This window comes from Lactuca virosa, chromosome 3 (assembly GCF_052849685.1).
Source record: "Lactuca virosa cultivar CGN04683 chromosome 3, Lactuca_virosa_CGN04683_v6, whole genome shotgun sequence".
NCBI lineage: Eukaryota > Viridiplantae > Streptophyta > Magnoliopsida > Asterales > Asteraceae > Lactuca > Lactuca virosa.
Window position 1 is genome coordinate 58,739,426 of NC_136428.1, and position 20,692 is coordinate 58,760,117.

The 20,692-nt window shown below is 40.2% G+C and overlaps 1 pseudogene; it reads right to left on the bottom strand.

Moving 5' to 3' along the window:
* Positions 1-3,786: 3,786 nt before the first annotated feature.
* Positions 3,787-20,577, bottom strand: LOC145163559 (phytosulfokine receptor 1-like; annotated as a pseudogene).
* Positions 20,578-20,692: the final 115 nt, after the last annotated feature.

Below are 20,692 nucleotides of genomic sequence, written 5' to 3' on the forward strand. Positions count from 1 at the left end.
GGACTCAAGAAAGAGTTAGTAGATCCAGAAACTTCACCCCATCCTCGTCACTTTTTGGTAAGAAAGTCTCAAACTTGCTTAATGATTTCTTAGATCTCTTCATTTTCACTTTTATTGGGTTTTTGGTCCAAATATCTTAATCCTTGGGAAATGGACGTCCCAAGTGAGTATACTTCCAAATCTAGGACCTTGAAGGGCTTTCATGGCATAAAGGTGCAAACTTTATGGCCATTGAAGCCCCATGCAAGCTTTAGGATGTCATTTTGGCCTTTTAAGCTCCAAAAGGCCATTCATGGAGAGAAAGTCAGAGAATTTATGTGTTCATGTAGTGTCTAGGGTCAAGATCTCAGTTTGTATGCCTTAGCTTGAAGTATTAATGGATTTTGGATCAAGATCTAGGTCTTAAAGAGTTAGGGATTGAGCTAAATCCATTAAGGAATGGTATTAACGGGTAAAGTTGGAAACTTTACCCTTAAAAGGACATTTTCAGTATGTATATATGAAGTATGGAGCTTAGATCTGAAGGATAGGAGCTTAATCTATTAAGATAGCTTATCAGACTGAAGAACTCGATGAGTTCATAAAGAAACTCGACGAGTTGGGTCGAAATGCCCCGACCCTGTAGAAGGAAAGACTCGACGAGTTCAGGACGGGCTCGACGAGTGGAGTTGGAAAGTCTCGATTCTGTTGATAGGAGAAACTCGACGAGTTCGTGAAGAACTCGACGAGTTGGATCGCGACTTCAGGGTTTCTGATTTATGGAACTCGGCGAGTTGATGGGTCAACTCGGCGAGTTGAGTCAACACAGAATGTTGACTTTGACCAGAATGTTGACTTTGGCCAGGGGTAATGGTCATTTTACCCTAAGAAGGATTATTGGATTTTGACTAAGTGTTATTGTGATAATGATAGTCGGGGAGTCGTTGGAGCAGCCGTTAGAGATTCCTTACCGCGAGATTCCACAGTCAGCTTTGCTAGGTGAGTTTCCTCCAGGTTTGAACGGGTCGAAGGCACCAAGGCCGGCCCGTATATGTTATGTGTATTGATTAGTAGCAGAGTGTGGGTGGGGCCCGTATCTCATAGATAGCTGATTGTGGGCGAGGCCCGTATCTCATAGCATTAATTGAGTATGGATATATGACTGATTGATAGCTTTGATTATACTTGTTGTCTGTATGATAATTGTATGTATGCTTAGTAGCTGAGTGTGGGCGTGGCTCGTATCTCATAGTTAGCCGAGTGTGGGCGGGGACCGTATCTCGTTCTCAGCGGAGTGTGGGCGGGGCCCGTATCTCCTAGACAGCGGAGTGTGGGCGGGGTCCGTATCTCCTAGTTAGCCGAGTGTGGGCGGGGCCCGTATCTCCTAGTAGCATGATTATTTGTATGGTATGTAGTAGTTTGGGGAGACTCACTAAGCTTCGTGCTTACCATCTTCAGTTTTGGTTTCATGTACTTCCGGTAGCAAAGGGAAGAGCTCGGGATGACTGCAGTGCACACACCATGATTTTAGTCTGGGATGTTTTACTCTGATATGATTGACATATGTTTATGATGTTTTGAGAAACAATGATTGAAGATTTTTATGTGACGATTTGATAATTATGGTTTTATTAGTAATAAAAACGAAATTTTTGGACCGTATTTTTGGGATGTTTCATATGAAGGTATTCCCTACTATCCGAAAAGTAAAAAACATGATGGTTTTGGGGTTACACATAGGTAGGTAAAGAGATGTATCTTTATGGAGCTATCATATTGGCCTACGTTGTTAATTCGACACAACCTTAATTTGATGCATACTGAGAAGAACTTTTTTGACAGTATTTTTGGCACAATATTTATGGAAACTTATAGATCCAAAGATAATATAAAGGCTAGGAAAGATATTGATATTATCTCCATCTAGTCTCTATTTAACTATCTTCGGTTAAATGAGAAACTTTTTAAACACATGAAATTATGTAAATACTAAAAATAAAAGTTATTATGCTTTCGAAAACCATGATTATCATGTTTTTATGCAATAGTTTCTTCCACTATGATAGTGTTTATACCATATAAGATATATTATGTTATAAAAGAGTTATGAACATTCTTTTGAGTAATATGTTCAAAGTCTTACATCTAGATGGCTTGAAAAATATAAAACACAGTATTATCAAACCATCTACAAGTTACATAAAATCTTGCCTACCAATTTATTTAATTCCATGGAACACCTAGTGATATATCTAGCTCAAAAAGCGATTCTTAATGGTCCAATGCAATACAAATGGATGTATCTAGCCATACTAGAGTCTAGAGGTTATCATAATGTTTGTAATTTTATATATCAAATATTTTCCAATAATTTGTTCTATATTCAAAACACATTCGCAATATAGTCTAATGGTAGGAAGTTGAGATTGTTATAAAAACCTTTGGAAAAAAATTCAAGGGCTGACGGTCCGATCATCGAGTCATATCTATTTGATACCATGTGTGATACCCTATTATGTTGTTATGTGGTAGTGAATGGGTGTCACTGAATTTCTCATTGAATGAGACGATGATTAAAGTAATGGTGGCAGAACATAGACTTATTGGACGTTGTTGCTAATAGGGTTGTAAACGAATTGAACGTTCGGCGAACTGTTCGTTCGACGAACTGTTCGTTCGACGAACTGTTCGTGAACCGTTCGGCGGGAAGTTCGTTTATGTTCGTTTATTTAATAAATGAACAAAAATGAACACAATTTACGTTCATTTAGTTAAACGAATGAACATGAACAATGATCTCATTCTTTCAGTTATGTTCATGAACGTTCGTTTATGTTGTTTGTTTATGTTGTTCGTTTACATTTATTTATGTTCGCTCATTTAAGTTCCTTTTATGTTCATATATTTTAAATTGGGTCTGATTACATTACTATATTATATGTTCGTTTATGTTCATATATATTCAGTTATTTTTATTTATCAATGTTCGTTTATGTTCGTTCATTTATATTCGTTTAAAATGTTCACGAACATGAACAATGTAACTTTTTAAACGAACGAATATGAACATGAAAACTCGTTCGTTTATTCGTTCGTGTTCGTTCATTTGTCCGGCTAACTTAAACGAACGAACTTAAACAAGCCCTTGTTCACGTTCGTTTGGTTCGTTTACAACCCTAGCTGCTAATGTTTACCCCCTCAACTCAACTATAAAAATCCAAATGAAAGCATCGATGGAAAGCTAACCGTTATGTGGTGCTTGTCATCCAGGTTAACTATTCATTTTGCGTATGCATTTGATGCATCATGGTTTTTTTAGCACGACTTACACATACACACCTACTACTTACTCCTACATCTACACCTTTCATCCCAAGTGGGACTTGAACCATCAACCTTTGGCTGAAGAAAATCTATTCATCAACTCTTGATACTGCTATGCCAAAGTCCTTTTGGTGTGATGCATCATGATATTGGTGATCAATATAAGTGGACTTCCAAGTTTTGATTATAATGTTGCAGATCAACACATTTTTATATGGGGAAATGGCAATAGAGTTGGCAAAAACTTAAATTAAGAGAATTGAATACCAAGAAATCACCACGGGATTAAGAAACAAACACACATTGCATATAGAAAACAGTCCTCCAAATCTTATTTACATAGATAGGAATGAGAGACATAGAGCTGCCATGGGAGAACATTTAACTGAGATTACCCGATTAAATCTGTTTTATTTTTATCCCCAATTGCAGGAATAACAAGCAATACAATGACAGTGACAAGGAAACCAGTGCCAAACCCAGTCAATACAGGCAAAATAATGTCACAGGCTTCCTCATTATCAGATGATGCAGGAGTTTGCAATGGGACTTGATCAATATTGTGACAGTTGATAAAAAAAATTCACCACATAAACCAGAGTTTCCTTCAAAGCTGAAGTTTGTAAATGTTGGAAATTGACCTCCGGAAGGAATGATTCCTGTTAGATTATTGTAGGCAACACTGAACTTGGATAAAAAAAAGTTAGGCTCACTAGAGATGCAGGGACTGTTCCTGTGAGACTGTTAAAAGAAAGATCCAGCGTCTCTATGATGATCATACTTGATAAAGAACCAGGAATCGAACTTGATAAATTGTTATGGTTCAGATCCAAAATATGTAGGTTTTTCAAGTTTCCAAACTCTAGCCAGATTCGGCCAGTGAGGAGTTTGCTACTGAGGTCTAAAAATGGTGGAAATGTGGTGATCTGCTTGTACTGATAGGTCACTCTGCTCATTGACATGTCTTTATACTTAAAGAATGTAAAATCTGTGGATGGTTCTTCTAATAGGATATCACTTGAAATGAGGCTTTGTAACTGTGTTAGATTTTTGGGTATCTCTCCTGACAAGGAGTTGTTTGATAAATCCAAGTAAAAGAGAGACCTAAAATCACCCAAATATGTTGGAATCGATCCTGTCAAATGGTTCCATGACAAATCCAGCAACTGCAACTGTGTTAAACCGTTTAGCCATGGCAGAATGCTACCTGTGAGCCTGTAATTGGCAATCACAAGAGCTTTGAGTGCTTTGAACTGTAGAGCATCATCAGGTGGCAACTGTTCATCATAAAAGTTGGTTGTAAGAACCAAAACAGTTAGATTCAGGCAGTACTGGAGGACTTTGAGAGACGATGAGAGATTGCTGAAGCTACAATTGGAAAGTGAAAGGTAAGAGAGAGAATTAAGATTCTTGAAACTTTCTGATACACCTTGATAGTGTATCAAAGCTGTGCCCTTCGAGTGAGCACGTACTCCACACAGAAAATAAGAAAAGAGAAGAAGAATTGCCAAAATCAAGTCTGCGTGGCTTGTGATTCTAATTAGCTTAAATAATCACCAAAACATAATCCAAATAAGAATTCAAAACAAGTACTTATCCACTACTTATCCACTTATTCAAACTAATTTCTAAGCTACCAGATATAATCAAAACAAAAGAAACTAAATGTGGATTCTTCCAAGTCACGTGACATTATCACTCCATGTGATAATCCTTCTGCCAAACAGGTTTGACCACCAACCGATTCGACCTTCTCGGCTCCAAGTCTCCAGTTGTCGACCTTCTTGACTCCATGTCTCCAGTTGTATCATTCCCTTCTCCTTCAGAAAACACCTTGTCCTCAAGGTGGTAAGTAGGATAAGCTCCTTGAAATTCTTCCAAATACTCCCAAGTTGCTTCAGTTGGCGATCGACCCGTCCATTGTACCAACACTTGACGTACAGGTGCACCGTTGCGCAGCACCCTGCAAGAACCACAAATGGCGAGGGGTTGTTCCACTGGCTGTCCTTTCTCAACGTCCGCTGGTAATGCCACAACGACCGCCTGTGCATCGCCGTTAAATGGTTTCAAAATAGAAACATGGAACACCGGATGAATCTTGCTAGTTGGGGGTAGGGCCAGGCGGTACGCGACTTTTCCCACGCGTTCGATTACTTCAAACGGACCATAGTAGCGTTTGGATAGCTTGTTAGTCAAGCGATTAGCGACTGAAATCTGACGATAGGGACGAAGCTTGACCAAAACTTGATCGCCCGGCTGGAAGTTCACCTCACGCCTTTTTTTGTTCGCCTTGGCCTCCATACGAGCCTTAGCAACAGCCAGATTATCTTTTAGTTGGCGAATAAGAGTGTCCCTAGCTACCAATACCTCATCCACAGCCGCCACATTTGAAGATCCGGGTGGATAAGGAATAAGATCTGGTGGTAATCGCCCATACAAGACCTGAAAAGGTGACATTTGAATGCTAGTGTGGAAACTAGTATTATAGCAAAACTCAGCCCATAACAAACAGCGCGCCCAACAATGTGGCTGGTCCGACACCATAGCCCGTAAATATTGTTCGACGCCTCTATTCACCACCTCAGTTTGACCGTCCGTTTGTGGATGGTAAGCAGTACTATAGTTGAGAGTGGTACCACTTAAACGAAACAAATGTTTCCAAAATTTACTGACAAAAATAGCGTCCCGATCTGACACAACCGTGCGCGGAAATCCATGGTGTTTAACCACAATTTCCATGAAAAGTTCAGCAACTTGTTTAGCATTATAACTAGTGGGTAAGGTACCAAAGTGTGCATACTTCGACAATATATCAACTACCACGAAGATAACAGTGGCGCCCTTTGATAACGGTAACCCGGTAATGAAATCCATGCTCACGTCTTCCCACACGGCTTCCGGCGTCGGTAATGGTTGCAAATAGCCGTCCGTGGCTTGTGTTGAATATTTAGTTTGTTGACAGACCAAACAACACTTAACAAAATCATCCACTGACTTGCGCATGCTTTTCCAAAAGAAGAGAGCCGACAACCTTACCAGCATTTTCTTAGTGCCCCCATGACCCGCACTTGGTGTTTCATGAAACTCACGCAACAATTTGTCTTTAAGTTTGGAGTCACTTGCCAAGAAATATCGGCCTGAATACAGAAGAATACCATTTGATGGAATAATTCAGAAATAGATTTAATTGTTTTATGTCATGTTTTTATTATGTGTTGAATAATTCAAGCCATGTTGACTGTTGAAGTCCGGGTCTTAAGCCAGTAGGGGTAGTTGCAGAAATTTTAGCACTTTCCTTTGTTTAAATAGGTAGCTAGTGTGAACGTTGAGTTTATCATTTTTTCTTTTCAATTCAGTGAATAAAGGCTCCAAAAGCTATAAGCTTTAAGCAGTTTTTGTGCTCTGTTTCATTTGTTTTACTGTTTCATTGCTATACCCTTGGTAAAAGGCTTGTGAAAAGCCAACATTTGGTATCAGAGCATACCTGATACATGCCCAAGTATCAACCCCGAAAAGAAGAAATGACGGGCAGCAGCAGCAATGGAAATGGTGACAAAGATGGGCAAATCACTCTACACTATCCGATGTTGACTAGAAGCAATTACAGTGCATGGGCAATTAAGATGAGGGTCTTTATGTTGGCTCAAGGTGTTTGGGATGCAGTAGAACCCAGAACAGCCAACACTCTTGTTGAAGCAAAGAAGGATAACATGGCATTGGCTGCCATTTATCAGGGAATACCGGAGGATCTGCTCATGACATTGGCGGAGAAAAAGACTGCCAAAGAAGCTTGGGAAGCTCTCAAAGTTATGTTTGTAGGAGCCGATAGAGTAAAGGTTGCCAGGATCCAAACACTCAAGGCTGAATTAGAAGCCATGAGCATGAAAGAAACGGAGAATATTGATGACTTCACCGGAAAAGTAATTAACACAGTCAGCATGTTACGAACCTTGGGAGACAAGGTAGAAGAATCTCAGGTGGTGAAGAAGTTACTCAGGGCGGTATCGTCCAAATTTCTTCAGATTGCCTCGACAGTCGAGCAATTTAGAGACTTGGAATCAATGTCCGTTGAAGAGGTGATCGGGAGACTCAAGGCGTATGAAGAACGGATGAAGAGCTCAGGTGATAGTGATGATCGGAAACTCTTGTTGACTCACAAGGAATGGTCTGATAGAAACAAAAAGAAATCAGAAGGTGACTCAAAGCAAAGAGCAAGTCGAGGTGGATTTAGTGGTTCACGTGGTGGTCGTGGCAGAGGTAGAGGAAGAAACGGAGGAGGCCGTGGTGGTCGTGGTGGCAGAGGCGGAAAACATCACCAAAAGGAGAACAATTCCGGTGCATCGAGTAGTCATGACAAGAGTAACATTCAGTGCTATAATTGCCAAGAGTATGGGCATTATGCATCTGAATGTAAGAATCCTCTAAAGGAACGAAGCCACGAAAGCAATCTGATCCACGAGCATCATGAAGATGAACATGCCCTGCTACTGGCAACATACGAAGATGAAAGTTTAGTATTCTTGAATGAAGAAAACCTTAGCCCACAATTGAGAACCTGTGGCAACCCAAAGAAGTTATCTTGCACATGGTACCTAGACACAGGTGCCAGTAATCATATGACTGGAGACAAAACCAAGTTCAAAAACTTGAATGAATCAATTCATGGTTTCGTGAAATTTGGGAACGAGTCTAAAGTAAGAATTGAAGGCAAAGGCTCAGTTGTATTCAGATGCAAAGATGGTGGTCAACGAAAGATGAATGAAGTTTACTACATCCCTGATATGTGTAGTAATATAATCAGCTTGGGCCAACTAGCCGAGGGTGGAGATGAAATAAGGATCAAAGATCCATTTTTATGGGTCAAAGATTCAAAGGGAAAGCTGCTAATGAAGGTGAGAAGATTAGCAAATAGACTTTACAAGATAGAGCTAGAAGAGATCACATCCATCTGCCTAGTTGCTGAAACTGATGAGTCCATATGGCTGTGGCACAAGCGAATGGGCCATATCAACTTTAATTCGATGAAGCAAATGGTAGATAAAGGCCTAATTGAAGGTGTGCCTCAGATGAAAATCCCCACACAGCCATGTGAAGGATGCTTGATGGGAAAGCAGACTCGAAATTCATTCCCATCCCAGACGAGTTACAGAGCAAAAAAGAAACTGGAATTACTCCATGGTGATCTATGTGGCCCAATCACACCTCCCACACCCGCCGGAAACATATATTTTATGCTCATTGTGGATGACTACAGCAGAGTAATGTGGGCTTACTTAATGAAGACAAAGGACGAAGTTCTTCAAACGTTCAAGATGTTTAGAGGGAAGGTAGAAACGGAGACTGGAGAGAGGATAAAAGTGCTCAGAACTGATCGCGGTGGTGAATTTCTATCAAATGAATTTACAAAGTATTGTAACGAGACTGGGTTAGAGAGGCATTACACCTCTCCATACTCTCCACAGCAAAATGGAGTAGTGGAGAGACGTAATCGAACGGTACTGGAAATGGTTCGTTGCAACCTGAAGACCATGACAATGCCTCATGCTCTGTGGGGAGAAGCTGTAATGTACTATGTGTATGTTCTAAACAGAGTTCAAACAAAAGCCTTGAAGAATTCGACACCATATGAGATGTGGACGGGAAGAAGACCACATATCGAACATCTAAGAGTATTTGGATGCGTGGCTCACATGAGGGTTGCAAAGAGTCACTTAAAAAAATTGGAGGATAGAAGTATTCGTCTTGTTCATCTGGGAGTTGAGAAAGGAACGAAAGCATATAGATTAATGGATCCAAATACAGGAAAGATGTATGTTAGTCGGGATGTTAGATTTGACGAGAATCAGGCATGGACGTGGGAAAATAGCGGGAAGATAAAGGAGACACCAGGGATAACCTTCACTGTCGAAGGATTTAATTTCGATGATGAATTCGATGATGATATTGGTGATTGGGTACCGGATACTCCTGATCAAGGGAACATGGCGTCGACGGCGTCGGATTTAAATGAAGATTGGGTCAATTTTGACCAGTCAAATGACTTGGGTGACCCGGGTTCAAGCCAATCGGGTACACCGATAAACTCCCCAAATACACCCAATTCTAACACACCGCAAGATTCCCCAATTCACACACCAATGTCGAACACCACATCCAGCTCCACCGGCGGAGGAGCTCCAAAGCGATATCGGCTTCTCACCGATCTGTACGAGGCCACAGATGAGATCCACATACCCCTGGAAGAACTTCAATTGATCCGTAATGGTGAAGAACCATCCTCATATGTCGAAGCGATCAAAGAAAAAGAATGGGCACAAGCAATGGAAGCGGAATTAGCATCGATTGAGAAGAACAAAACATGGGAGTTAGTCGATCTGCCAAAGAATCGAAAGGCCATCGGTCTAAAATGGGTATTCAAGCTGAAAAAGGATCCAAGTGGGAAAATAGTCAAGCACAAAGCTCGAATTGTGGCAAAGGGATATGTTCAGAAGCATGGAATTGATTACGAAGAAGTTTTCGCCCCAGTAGCAAAAATCGAAACAGTGAGGCTAATTCTAGCCCTAGCAGGTACAAATGGGTGGAATGTACACCACTTGGATGTCAAATCGGCATTTCTGAACGGTAATCTAGAAGAAGAAGTCTACGTATCGCAACCACCGGGTTATGAGAAGAAAGAAGAGCCAAACAAAGTCTTAAGGTTGTCCAAAGCCCTTTATGGGCTCAAACAAGCTCCTAGGGCTTGGAATGCTTGCCTGGATCGACATCTAAAGAACATTGGTTTCACGAGGTGCGCTCATGAGTACTCTGTCTATACCAAGAGGTATGATGAACACGTCCTAATTGTAGGAGTATATGTAGATGATTTAATTGTAACAGGGAGTTGCCCTAAAAGTGTTCAGAAGTTTAAGAAGGAGATGAACACTAAATTTGAGATGAGTGATTTGGGACTTCTAACTCACTACTTGGGGATTGAAGTGAACCAGAAGGAAGATGGGATTACACTAAAGCAGGAGTCCTATGCCAAGAACCTGCTTGTCAAAACAGGTATGCAAAACTGTAACCCTACAAAGACTCCCATGGAACACAAGCTCAAGCTCAAGAAAGAAGATGAATCTGAATTGGTGAATCCAACAGAGTATCGAAGTATAGTAGGTGGGCTGAGGTATTTAACTCACACCAGGCCGGATATAACTTTTGTTGTGGGAATTGTAAGTCGATTCATGGAAAAGCCAACTCTGAATCACTTACAAGCAGTAAAGGGTATTTTAAGGTATATAAAAGGCACCTTGGATTTTGGCTTGAAGTACTCAAAAGGAGAGGGACCAGTCACGCTAAAGGGGTATACAAACAGTGACTTAGGAAATGATGTCAATGATCGAAGGAGCGCTAGTGGCATGGCATTCTTTGTAAATGAAAATCTGATCACGTGGGCATCACAGAAGCAAAAATGTGTGGCTCTCTCCTCTTGTGAAGCAGAATTTATGGCTGCCACTATGGCAGCCTGTCAAGGGATTTGGCTAAGGAGACTACTCAGTGAAGTAACCGGGAAAAATATACCACTTGTTGAACTGAAAGTTGATAACAAATCAACACTTAACTTGATGAAGAACCCAGTCTTCCATGGCAGAAGCAAGCATATAGATATTCGTTTCCATTTCATCCGGGAATGCATTGAAAATGGGGATATTTCTGTCATCCATGTTTGTAGCAAGGAGCAAAAGGCTGATGCCTTAACCAAATCATTGGGAAGATTGAAGTTTGAGGAGATGAGAAGTCTCCTTGGAGTGATGAAGGTATGATTTCTGAATTAAGGAAGAGAATGATGGAATAATTCAGAAATATATTTAATTGTTTTATGTCATGTTTTTATTATGTGTTGAATAATTCAAGCCATGTTGACTGTTGAAGTCCGGGTCTTAAGCCAGTAGGGGTAGTTGCAGAAATTTTAGCACTTTCCTTTGTTTAAATAGGTAGCTAGTGTGAACGTTGAGTTTATCATTTTTTCTTTTCAATTCAGTGAATAAAGGCTCCAAAATCTATAAGCTTTTAAGCAGTTTTTGTGCTCTGTTTCTTTTGTTTTACTGTTTCATTGCTATACCCTTGGTAAAAGGCTTGTGAAAAGCCAACACCATTATGGCGTGAAAAACCAGGAAATAAGTGACCACGGTCCAGCTGCTGGTGAAGGTGACGTAATTCATCAAGTTCCAAATTTTCTATCTTCAGTTCATCTAGTAATCCCACCAGAGGTTGACTCATGGCCAAAAACGAGGCAATAGCAACATCTTCTGGTTCATAAACTCTTGACAAGGCATCAACTGCCTTATTAGACACCCCAAGCTTATACTCAATGCGAAAATCAAAACCCATGAGTTTGCGTACGTACTGTTGTTGCACCGGTGTCTGAATTATCTGTTGCATGAGCTCTTTTATACTCTTATGATCGGTTCGAATAATAAATGGACGCCCAATTAAATATTGCCGCCATTTGTATACTGCCTCCACAATGGCGTGTAGTTCCTTTTGATAAGTTGCTGCCATATGCATTCTTGGACCCAATTTTCGGCTAAAGTAACAAATGGGTCGACCCTTCTATAATAAAACTGCACCGATACCCTCACCCGACGCGTCCGCTTCAATAACGAATGTCTCATTAAAATCTGGCAAACATAAGATGGGAGCGCTGGAAAAGTGGTGCTTCAGTTTGTTAAAGGCTGTGAGCTCCCGATCACCCCATTTAAATGCATCTTTTTGTAACAAATCTGTCAGCGGGGCAGCAATGGTGGCGTATCCTTGTATAAAACGACGGTAATACCCCGCTAACCCCAAGAAAGAACGAACTTGCTTTTGCGTTTTTGGAATAGGCCACTCTGTTACCGCAGTGACTTTCTTGGGATCCATTTGCACCCCATGCTCGGAAATGATGTGGCCCAAATACTCTAACGACGCGGCCCCGAACATGCATTTGGACTGTTTGAGGTAAAACTGGTGTTCCCGTAGACAATGAAAAACGCTTCGTAGATGTACTACATGGGCTGTTAGCGTATCACTGTAAAGTAATATGTCATCAAAAAAACAATAACAAATTTACGTAAGTAGGGTGCAAATAAGCGGTTCATTGTGGCTTGGAAAGTCGAAGGCGCATTTGTCAAGCCGAAGGGCATGACCAAGAACTCGAAGTGTCCGTCGTGAGTGCGAAATGCGGTTTTGTATATGTCGCGTTTGTGGACGCGGATCTGATGGTAGCCGGCTCGTAAATCAAGTTTGGTAAAAACTGATGCACCCCCGAGTTCGTCAAACATTTCATCAGCCGTCGGAATAGGAAACTTGTCCTTGACGGTAACCGTATTAAGAGCCCGGTAGTCCACACAAAATCTGTAAGTCCCATTTTTTTTTTTTTGACCAACAAAACGGGAGATGAGAAGGGGCTTTGACTAAAGCGGATAATACATTGGTCTAGCATGTCAGCCACTAGTTTCTCCATTTCTTTTTTTTGATAATGCGGGTAACGGTACGGTCGCACATTAACCGGCTTAGTGTTTGGCAATAAATGAATCTGGTGATCGATTATGCGACGAGGTGGTAGGGATGTCGGTACGTGGAACAAGTCGTGGAAGGTCTCGAGGAGGTCGTTGATTTCCTTGGGAAGTTGTTGTGGCTTTGTCTCGATCGGGTCATCGATGGTCAGTATAGGTGGAACCTCATGAAGTTCATAAACACTATAAATGTCATCGGTATCCAACAATACTTGCATTTTTTGGAAGCTAATGTGTTTCATACGGAGTGACTCCTCTCCCTTGAGCTTGACCGGTTTACCCTTGTGAACGAATTCCATAGTTTGCAAGGCATAATCATGTGTTACTTTACCCAACTATTGCAGCCATTGAATTCCTAGTACGACATCGGCGCCCTTCATAGGTAGAACGTATAGGTCTACCACCACCGACACCCCTTGCATGATGAGGTTGACCTGTGAACATACATTTTTACACAAAAGTGTCTCGCCACTGCCGATGTAGACCCTGAAGGCCTTGGTGGTGTTGACTGTAATCTTCATCCTTTCAACTGTGGTAGGTTGAATAAAATTGTGTGTACTCCCGTTGTCGATCAGGACGTGTGTCGCCATATCCCCAATTGTACCCCAGAGCTGCAATGACCTTGGGTTACCAGGGCCAGCGAGTGAATTGAGTATGGAGATGTCGACTGTTTCCTCCACTTCATCAGTCTCCGAATCCAAGCGGTGCCCTGCTTCATCATTGTCGTCATCTTCATTGGACATCATCAGCAAAAATCAACCAGGGCATTTGTGTCCCTTGACCCATTGGTTGTCGCAATTAAAATAGAGACCTTTACTGAGTCGCTCTTGTCGTTCTGCCGGGGTAATCCATTTGATGGGTAGGGAATTGGTGGGTTTATGGACTGACATTGTCCCGGTTGGGTTTAATTTTGGTGTGGTCGGGGCTGGTAGCAAGGCCGACGAGGTGGAATTGGTTTTATTGACTGTGGGTCGGCTCATGATTGGGCTAAACGACGTGTTGGTCCAGTTAGGGTTAGCGGTGGGTTTTGTTGGCGTGGGTTGTGACCATTGATCTTCAAATCGGGCTTCAGAGATGCGGGCAAGTGCAAAAGCTTCGACCAAGGTGGGAGGTTTAGCAACGAGGAGCTCACGTTGTAGAATCGGCTTAAGGCCAAAGGTATAGAAGGAGATAAGCAAGCCTTCACTGATGTTGTTGACGCGATTCATCAATTTCTCGAAATCGGCCTGGTATTGAGCCCCAGTGCCAGTTTGGAGTAATTTAGAGAGAGCGCCTTGGGGGTCTTCGAATTTGGATGGACCAAAACGGGTGCGAACGTTATCCACAAAATTGTCCCAAGTGGAGAGCAACTCATTCCTAGTCATGTAGCGGAACCATTCAGATGCTTCACCTTCTAGGTTAAACCCAATGATGCGAAGGCGTTGGTCGGCTGCGGTGTTGTGTAGATCGAAGTACTCAGTGATGGAGAAAAGCCAACTTTCTGGATCTGTCCCATTGAACTTGGGTACATCCAATTTCATAGAGTGTGGAATGTTGGGCCCGAAGTCACCCCCACTGGTGGATCCTTTAGTCCCGAACCGGTTCTTAGCGGCTTTGAGTTCTTTGGTTAAGGTGTCAAGTTGTGTGTGAAAGGAATCGGCTTGCTCCTTGAGAAAGGCTCGGACTGCCTGTTCATCCATTCTCTCAATGAAAGCACCAATTGATACACCTTGATAGTGTATCAAAGTTGTGCCCTTCGAGTGAGCACGTACTCCACACAGAAAATAAGAAAAGAGAAGAAGAATTGCCAAAATCAAGTCTGCGTGGCTTGTGATTCTAATTAGCTTAAATAATCACCAAAACATAATCCAAATAAGAATTCAAAACAAGTACTTATCCACTACTTATCCACTTATTCAAACTAACTTCTAAGCTACCAGATATAATCAAAACAAAAGAAACTAAATGTGGATTCTTCCAAGTCACGTGACATTATCACTCCATGTGATAATCCTTCTGCCAAACAGGTTTGACCACCAACCGATTCGACCTTCTCGGCTCCAAGTCTCCAGCTGTCGACTTTCTTGACTCCATGTCTCCAGTTGTATCACTTTCTGGGACTTGGCCTATGATTTTTAGATTTTTAGCAAGATTTAAAGCTTTTAACTTTTTGGCAAGATGCAAGATTATCAGGAATTATACCCGAAAACCTATTAGAACCCAGATCAAGTAAGGTAAGATTAACCATGGCAGAGCAGTTAAAACTGATTTTACCCATAGTTACAGGATTCGCTCAAAAGGTTGCGTACCACGTTTTGAACATTTCGTACCCAAACGTGGTACAGAATCGATCCCTATCGTGGCCGAAACGGTCTCCGGTACGGCACAGTGATGATCGAATCAAGCATCCGATACGATGACAGGAACGCGATTCAATCGACGTGGATTGCTCAGATTCCCATTTCTTGTGCTCTGATTCGTGTTTCTGGTACGCCGATTTGGCTATTTGGTATGCCGATTTGGCTATTGGGTCGCTGAATTGGCGATTAGGCGGGAACTGTAATGTCGATTCCAAAAAGCAACGATTCACCAAAACGGACGCTTCGACTCTTGTTCTGCTTCCTCGATACCAGGCTCTATTACCTTATTAATTCAGACCCTTCTCACCATAAACTTCATCTTCTTCAATTACATGATTCTTGCAGTAATCAATTTTCTAATTGCCTTCCAATAATTAATTTCCAATTTCTATTTCTGCTTCTCTTCTACTCTTCTACTACTATTCTGTTCTTGAATTTGAGAATGGTTTTTGGCACTAGTATTAATCTATCAGAGAATGAAACAGAAACACCAGAAAATTTTGTTGACATTGGTGAGGACGACATACCAGTAGGTGCATCTGCATAAGGAAGTAAAAAAATGATAAAGAAGCTGGAAAACCTCTTCTGGAAGAAGTGACTATGGTTGGTTCAGGTACTAGTAAGAATGCTGGTGGATCAAAGTAGTGGATTTGTAACCATTGCAAAGTGAAATATACAAGCTCATACACGAGGATTCATACTTATTTCTTTGGTGCTCAAGCTGGGAAGACCGGCAAAAATTAGATGTCCGGCTATGATTAAAGATCCGCTCAAGCTACAACGACTTTCGATCAAGGTGAAAGAAGCTGAGAGCGGAGGTGTGTCAAGAACTTTAAAAAATTCAATCCTTTCAAAAAATTCAGCATAAAAAACGACTTGAGGAAGCTTTTGGTGTCATGGAACGCAATATGGTGGACTTGAAAATCATGAGAGGCTTATGTGCTAATGGTATCCCATTCAATGTCTTGCGGAATCCTCAATTCATTGAAATGATACAAGCCATCAAGAAGTCACTGGATGGATATAAACCTCCATCTAGTGAAAAGGCAAGAACCGTCTTGCTAGATGAGTGTGTGAGAGATATTGATAAAAAACTAATACAAATGAAAGATACTTGGTACACTCAAGGTGTTTTTATTATTTTAGATGGGTGGTCTAATGTCAAACATAAGCCACTTCTAAATGTTGTTGTCGTCAATGCTCGTGGTGCGGTGTTTATGTATGTGGAAGATTATTCGGGGGTTGAGAAAACGGGAATGGCGATTTCCAAGTTTCTAAGAGGAGCAATTGAAGCCGTTGGTCCAAGTAATGTCTTACAAGTGGTGATGGACAACGCGGCTAATTACAAAGCTGCCAGACGCGAGATCGAAAAGGTATTCAAACATATCTTTTGGTCACCTTGTTGTGTTCATAGTTTAAACTTGATTTTTAAAGATATGGCACAAGAATTTTTATTGGATGAGTTATACCTATAAGAGGGGAAAAGCAATTGTGAAATACTTTATTAACCACACTCATGCCTTGTCGATGTTTCGTGAAAATTCAAAGCTAGATTTATTGAAGGTGGCTAAAACTCGGTTTGTTTCACACTATATTCTTTTAAAGAGAATTATGGAGTGTATGGAGGCTCTTGCCACAACTATAGTCCTTAATTCTTGGAGGGATTGGGTTAAATCTGGGGATGAAAAATACAAGAATTAATGGGGCAAAGGTATGTGATACAATTAAAGATGATTTGTTTTGGGATGATGTTGAAAGCGTTTTGGCTATCACTAAACCTATTTTTGTTCTTATAAAGTTTTGTGACGGTGAAGGCCCTAAAATGGGTGAGATTTATGAGAGGATGGATAATATGATGGGGGAAATCAAAGACATAATGCAAGAAAGTACTTATGCTAGTTATTACCAACAAGTGGAGAAGATAAGTTTAATTAGGTGGGAGAAGATGAATATCCCACTACATTGTTTGGGGTTTGCATTAAACCCACGATTTTATGATAGGCGATATCTTCAAAAAATGGCACCCGGTGGTATGCAAAGGAAACCACCAAATATAGACAAAGAGGTTATGCAAGGTGTCATGGAATCCTTCAATAGATTTTCTAAAAATGAAGAGGAGGGACGATTGTTACGAGAGTAATTCATAACATTCCATATGAAGAAAGGTATCTACTCTATGGCGGAAACACAAACGGACGCTTTGACAATGGATCCAATAGATTGGTGGTCAACCTATGGAGTCGAAACCCCGATTTGGCCTTGGTAGCAAAGAAGGTACTTTCACAACCTATTAGTAGCTCTTCCGTGGAAAGGAATTGGAGTACGTATTCTTATATTCATAATGTGAAAAGAAACCGGTTGAATGAAAAAAGAGCCGATAAATTGGTTTACATTCACTCCAACATTCGACTCCTATCTCGTTTCCATGAATCATACAAATCCGGCCCACACAAAATGTGGGACATCAATCCCGAAAGCACTTACATTGAAGGGTCGAGTTCACGATTAGATGACATGGTTTGGGAGAATTTAGATGAAGAAAATTTGGAGAATGGAAAAGGAAAAAAGCAGCGGGTTGATTGACATGTTACATTTCTGTTTTTGTTTGTTTACTCTTCCTGGTTCTGTTTTTAAGATACTAGAAAACTTCTATTTTTAAGATACTAGAAAACTGTTCCTGTTTTGATTTCCAGCATGTAATCTGTTTCGATTTCCAGCATGTAATCTTTATAATATGTGTATTTTGGTATTAGGAATTATGGAATCATGAAAAATATTGTTGGGAATTGAGTTTATAAAAATATATTGCTGGAATTCTGTTTCTAAATGAAATATATTTGCTGGAATTCTGCTTCTAAATGAAATATGTTGCTGAAAATTATGTTTATATAAGTAAATTATTGCTAAATATGTGTTCTAAAAACAGGTACATTGTATCGGGACCAATGGTACACCGTACCGGACACGTACCGAAATGAACCTACCCCCCTCGCACCCGATACGCCCAATCTCATGAATCCCGTTCCCGTTCCCTGTTCCCGTACCGGACCGGACCGTAACACGAACTATGTGACATTGATTTTCCATCCAAAGAATTGTTTCTCAAGCTGAGGGAAGAAACGGAGTGTGAATTTGACAATGATGGAGGTATCCCACCAAACAGATTGTTGGAATGAGCTGAGAAATAACTTAAATTCGGAAAGCTATGGAAGAAATCGGGTATATTTCCTGAGAGGCTGTTAGATGAGATATCCAAATGAACCAGATGAGTAGAGAAATTACCAATTCCGCCAATGGCAGTGAACATGTTGTCCTGGAGTGCCAATTCCTGCAAGTTAGGTAGCCTAAATAAGAAGTCTGGCATGATACCTGATATAGAATTGCAAGCCACGTCCAGATGTTGAAGAAAAGTGCAATTTCGGAATTGGGGTGGAATAGTTTCATTGAAGTAATTCAAAGCAAATCTAAGAAGTCGAATTCTGGTGGAGTTAACACATAAATCGGATGGAAGGAAACCCCTTAACACATTATCAGAGAGGTCTAATACTTGAAGTGCAGGCAGGTTTATGTGAACTGGCAAAACCCTATTGAATTTATTACTACTCAAATCAGCTACTTCCAAATTGGCGAGATGAAAATGGGATACTGGAAGAGGACCTCTAAGGAAATTTTGTGAAAGATTGAGGGTTCTAAGCTGATCTAAATTAGAAAATGAATCAGAGAAATTACCAGTTAATCTTTCCTTTGGGAGTTCGATTTTTACAATCCTACCGGAAGAGGAATTACATGTGATGCCTAGCCAGTTGCAGCAATTGGAAGAGGATAAAGATGGTGAATTTGTAAGCCACCACCCATGAAATTGGCGATTGCAATCCACTCATGAAACCCTTTAATCCCCTCAGTTCATCAGAATTGCATGTCAGATTCTGCGAAATTACAAGACCTTGAGTTTGAAGAGAAACCACAAGAATTATGACAAGTGCCTATATTTCGAATACAACGACCATCTAGGATTATATAGGCTGAAATACACAAAACCAAATAAGAACAAGAACACTAACAAGATTAAAAGTTGTGAAATTTTAGAGTTGAGAGAGAAACCCCATTTGAGAAAAGGAGATTTCTTGACATGGGTTTACAAGATCCATTGTGTTTTCCACTTGGGTTTGCATCACATACCAAGTATGATGGAAAAAGAAGAAATGGGTGAATCAAAAAATGGGAAAATTTATAGAACAAGGGTTTTAACTTCGCCTTCTTTTTCCAGAGTAAGACAAAGGAGATTTTAAAGAACACGGATGAATCGGAGAGAAGTGGTTTGTTTAAGGATTCTACTATGTGTCTCTTTTCCAGAAATAACACAAATAAGTCAACGTTTACTAAACTGGAAAATTGTGATGTTCGTACTGATATGATCCAAACTGTACCATCAAGGTATCCACAAGAAAAGTGGACTTTATTGCCAGGTCACATTCCTATTAAATATTAGTTTTTGACAAATGTAGGGGTGATAAATCGTGCTATCGTTTCGTGTTTCTATCTGACACGACACGATACGATAAAGTTTTATGTAACACGAACACAACACGACACGATGTCGAGTTTTTTTTAACTAACACAAAAACGAACGAATTAAAAAACGACAAACACGAAACGACACAAAAAATATAACATATACTAAAAACTAGTTTATTTAATGAATACTTTATCAAATATAACACAACTAACACGAAAAACACGATAAAGAACTGCTAAATCGTGTCAATTTCGTGTCAAATTTTGAACACGACACGACACGACATCGTGTTTTTTACAGTTAACACGAACACGAATTCAAATTTCAGTTTCGTCCCAATTTCATTTCGTGTCGTGTATTTTTGTCGTGTCGTGTCATAAATTGTCACCCCTAGACAAAAGTGCAAAAATATCCATGTGAATTATGAGAATTATTATTTTGGTTTAAAAAAATTTAGACTAACATGGGTTTTGGTTTTTATTATGGTTTTGGTCCATTTCAAAATTCAAAATAATTAAAATAATATTTTTCCCTTTTTATTTATTTTTCTCTTTTATTTTATTTACTCCATTATTTTTTAATTAAAAACAATATATATATATATATATATATATATATATATATATATATATATATATAGAGAGAGAGAGAGAAAGAGAGAGAGAGAGGTTCAGGTATATTGTGTTATTGTATGCATAAATGTGGACCAATCAAAATTAAATAAAAATTTAAATAATTAAATAAATAAACAAGGGTATTTTAGTAATTTGATAAATAGCTTCCACAAATAGTCCCTGTAATCATGCTAGAATTAACTTTTAACCTAATTTATTTTCTTATATACATAGCCGCCGATCAATACCATCACCCACCACCAAGCTACCATCGCCCCCATATGATCGACTAAAGTAGGAACGAGAGAATGACCGACATAGAAGAAGACTTTGGTAAACACCACTAGATTCTTAGGGATTGATGTTGTGATTCTGGCAATCGTTTTT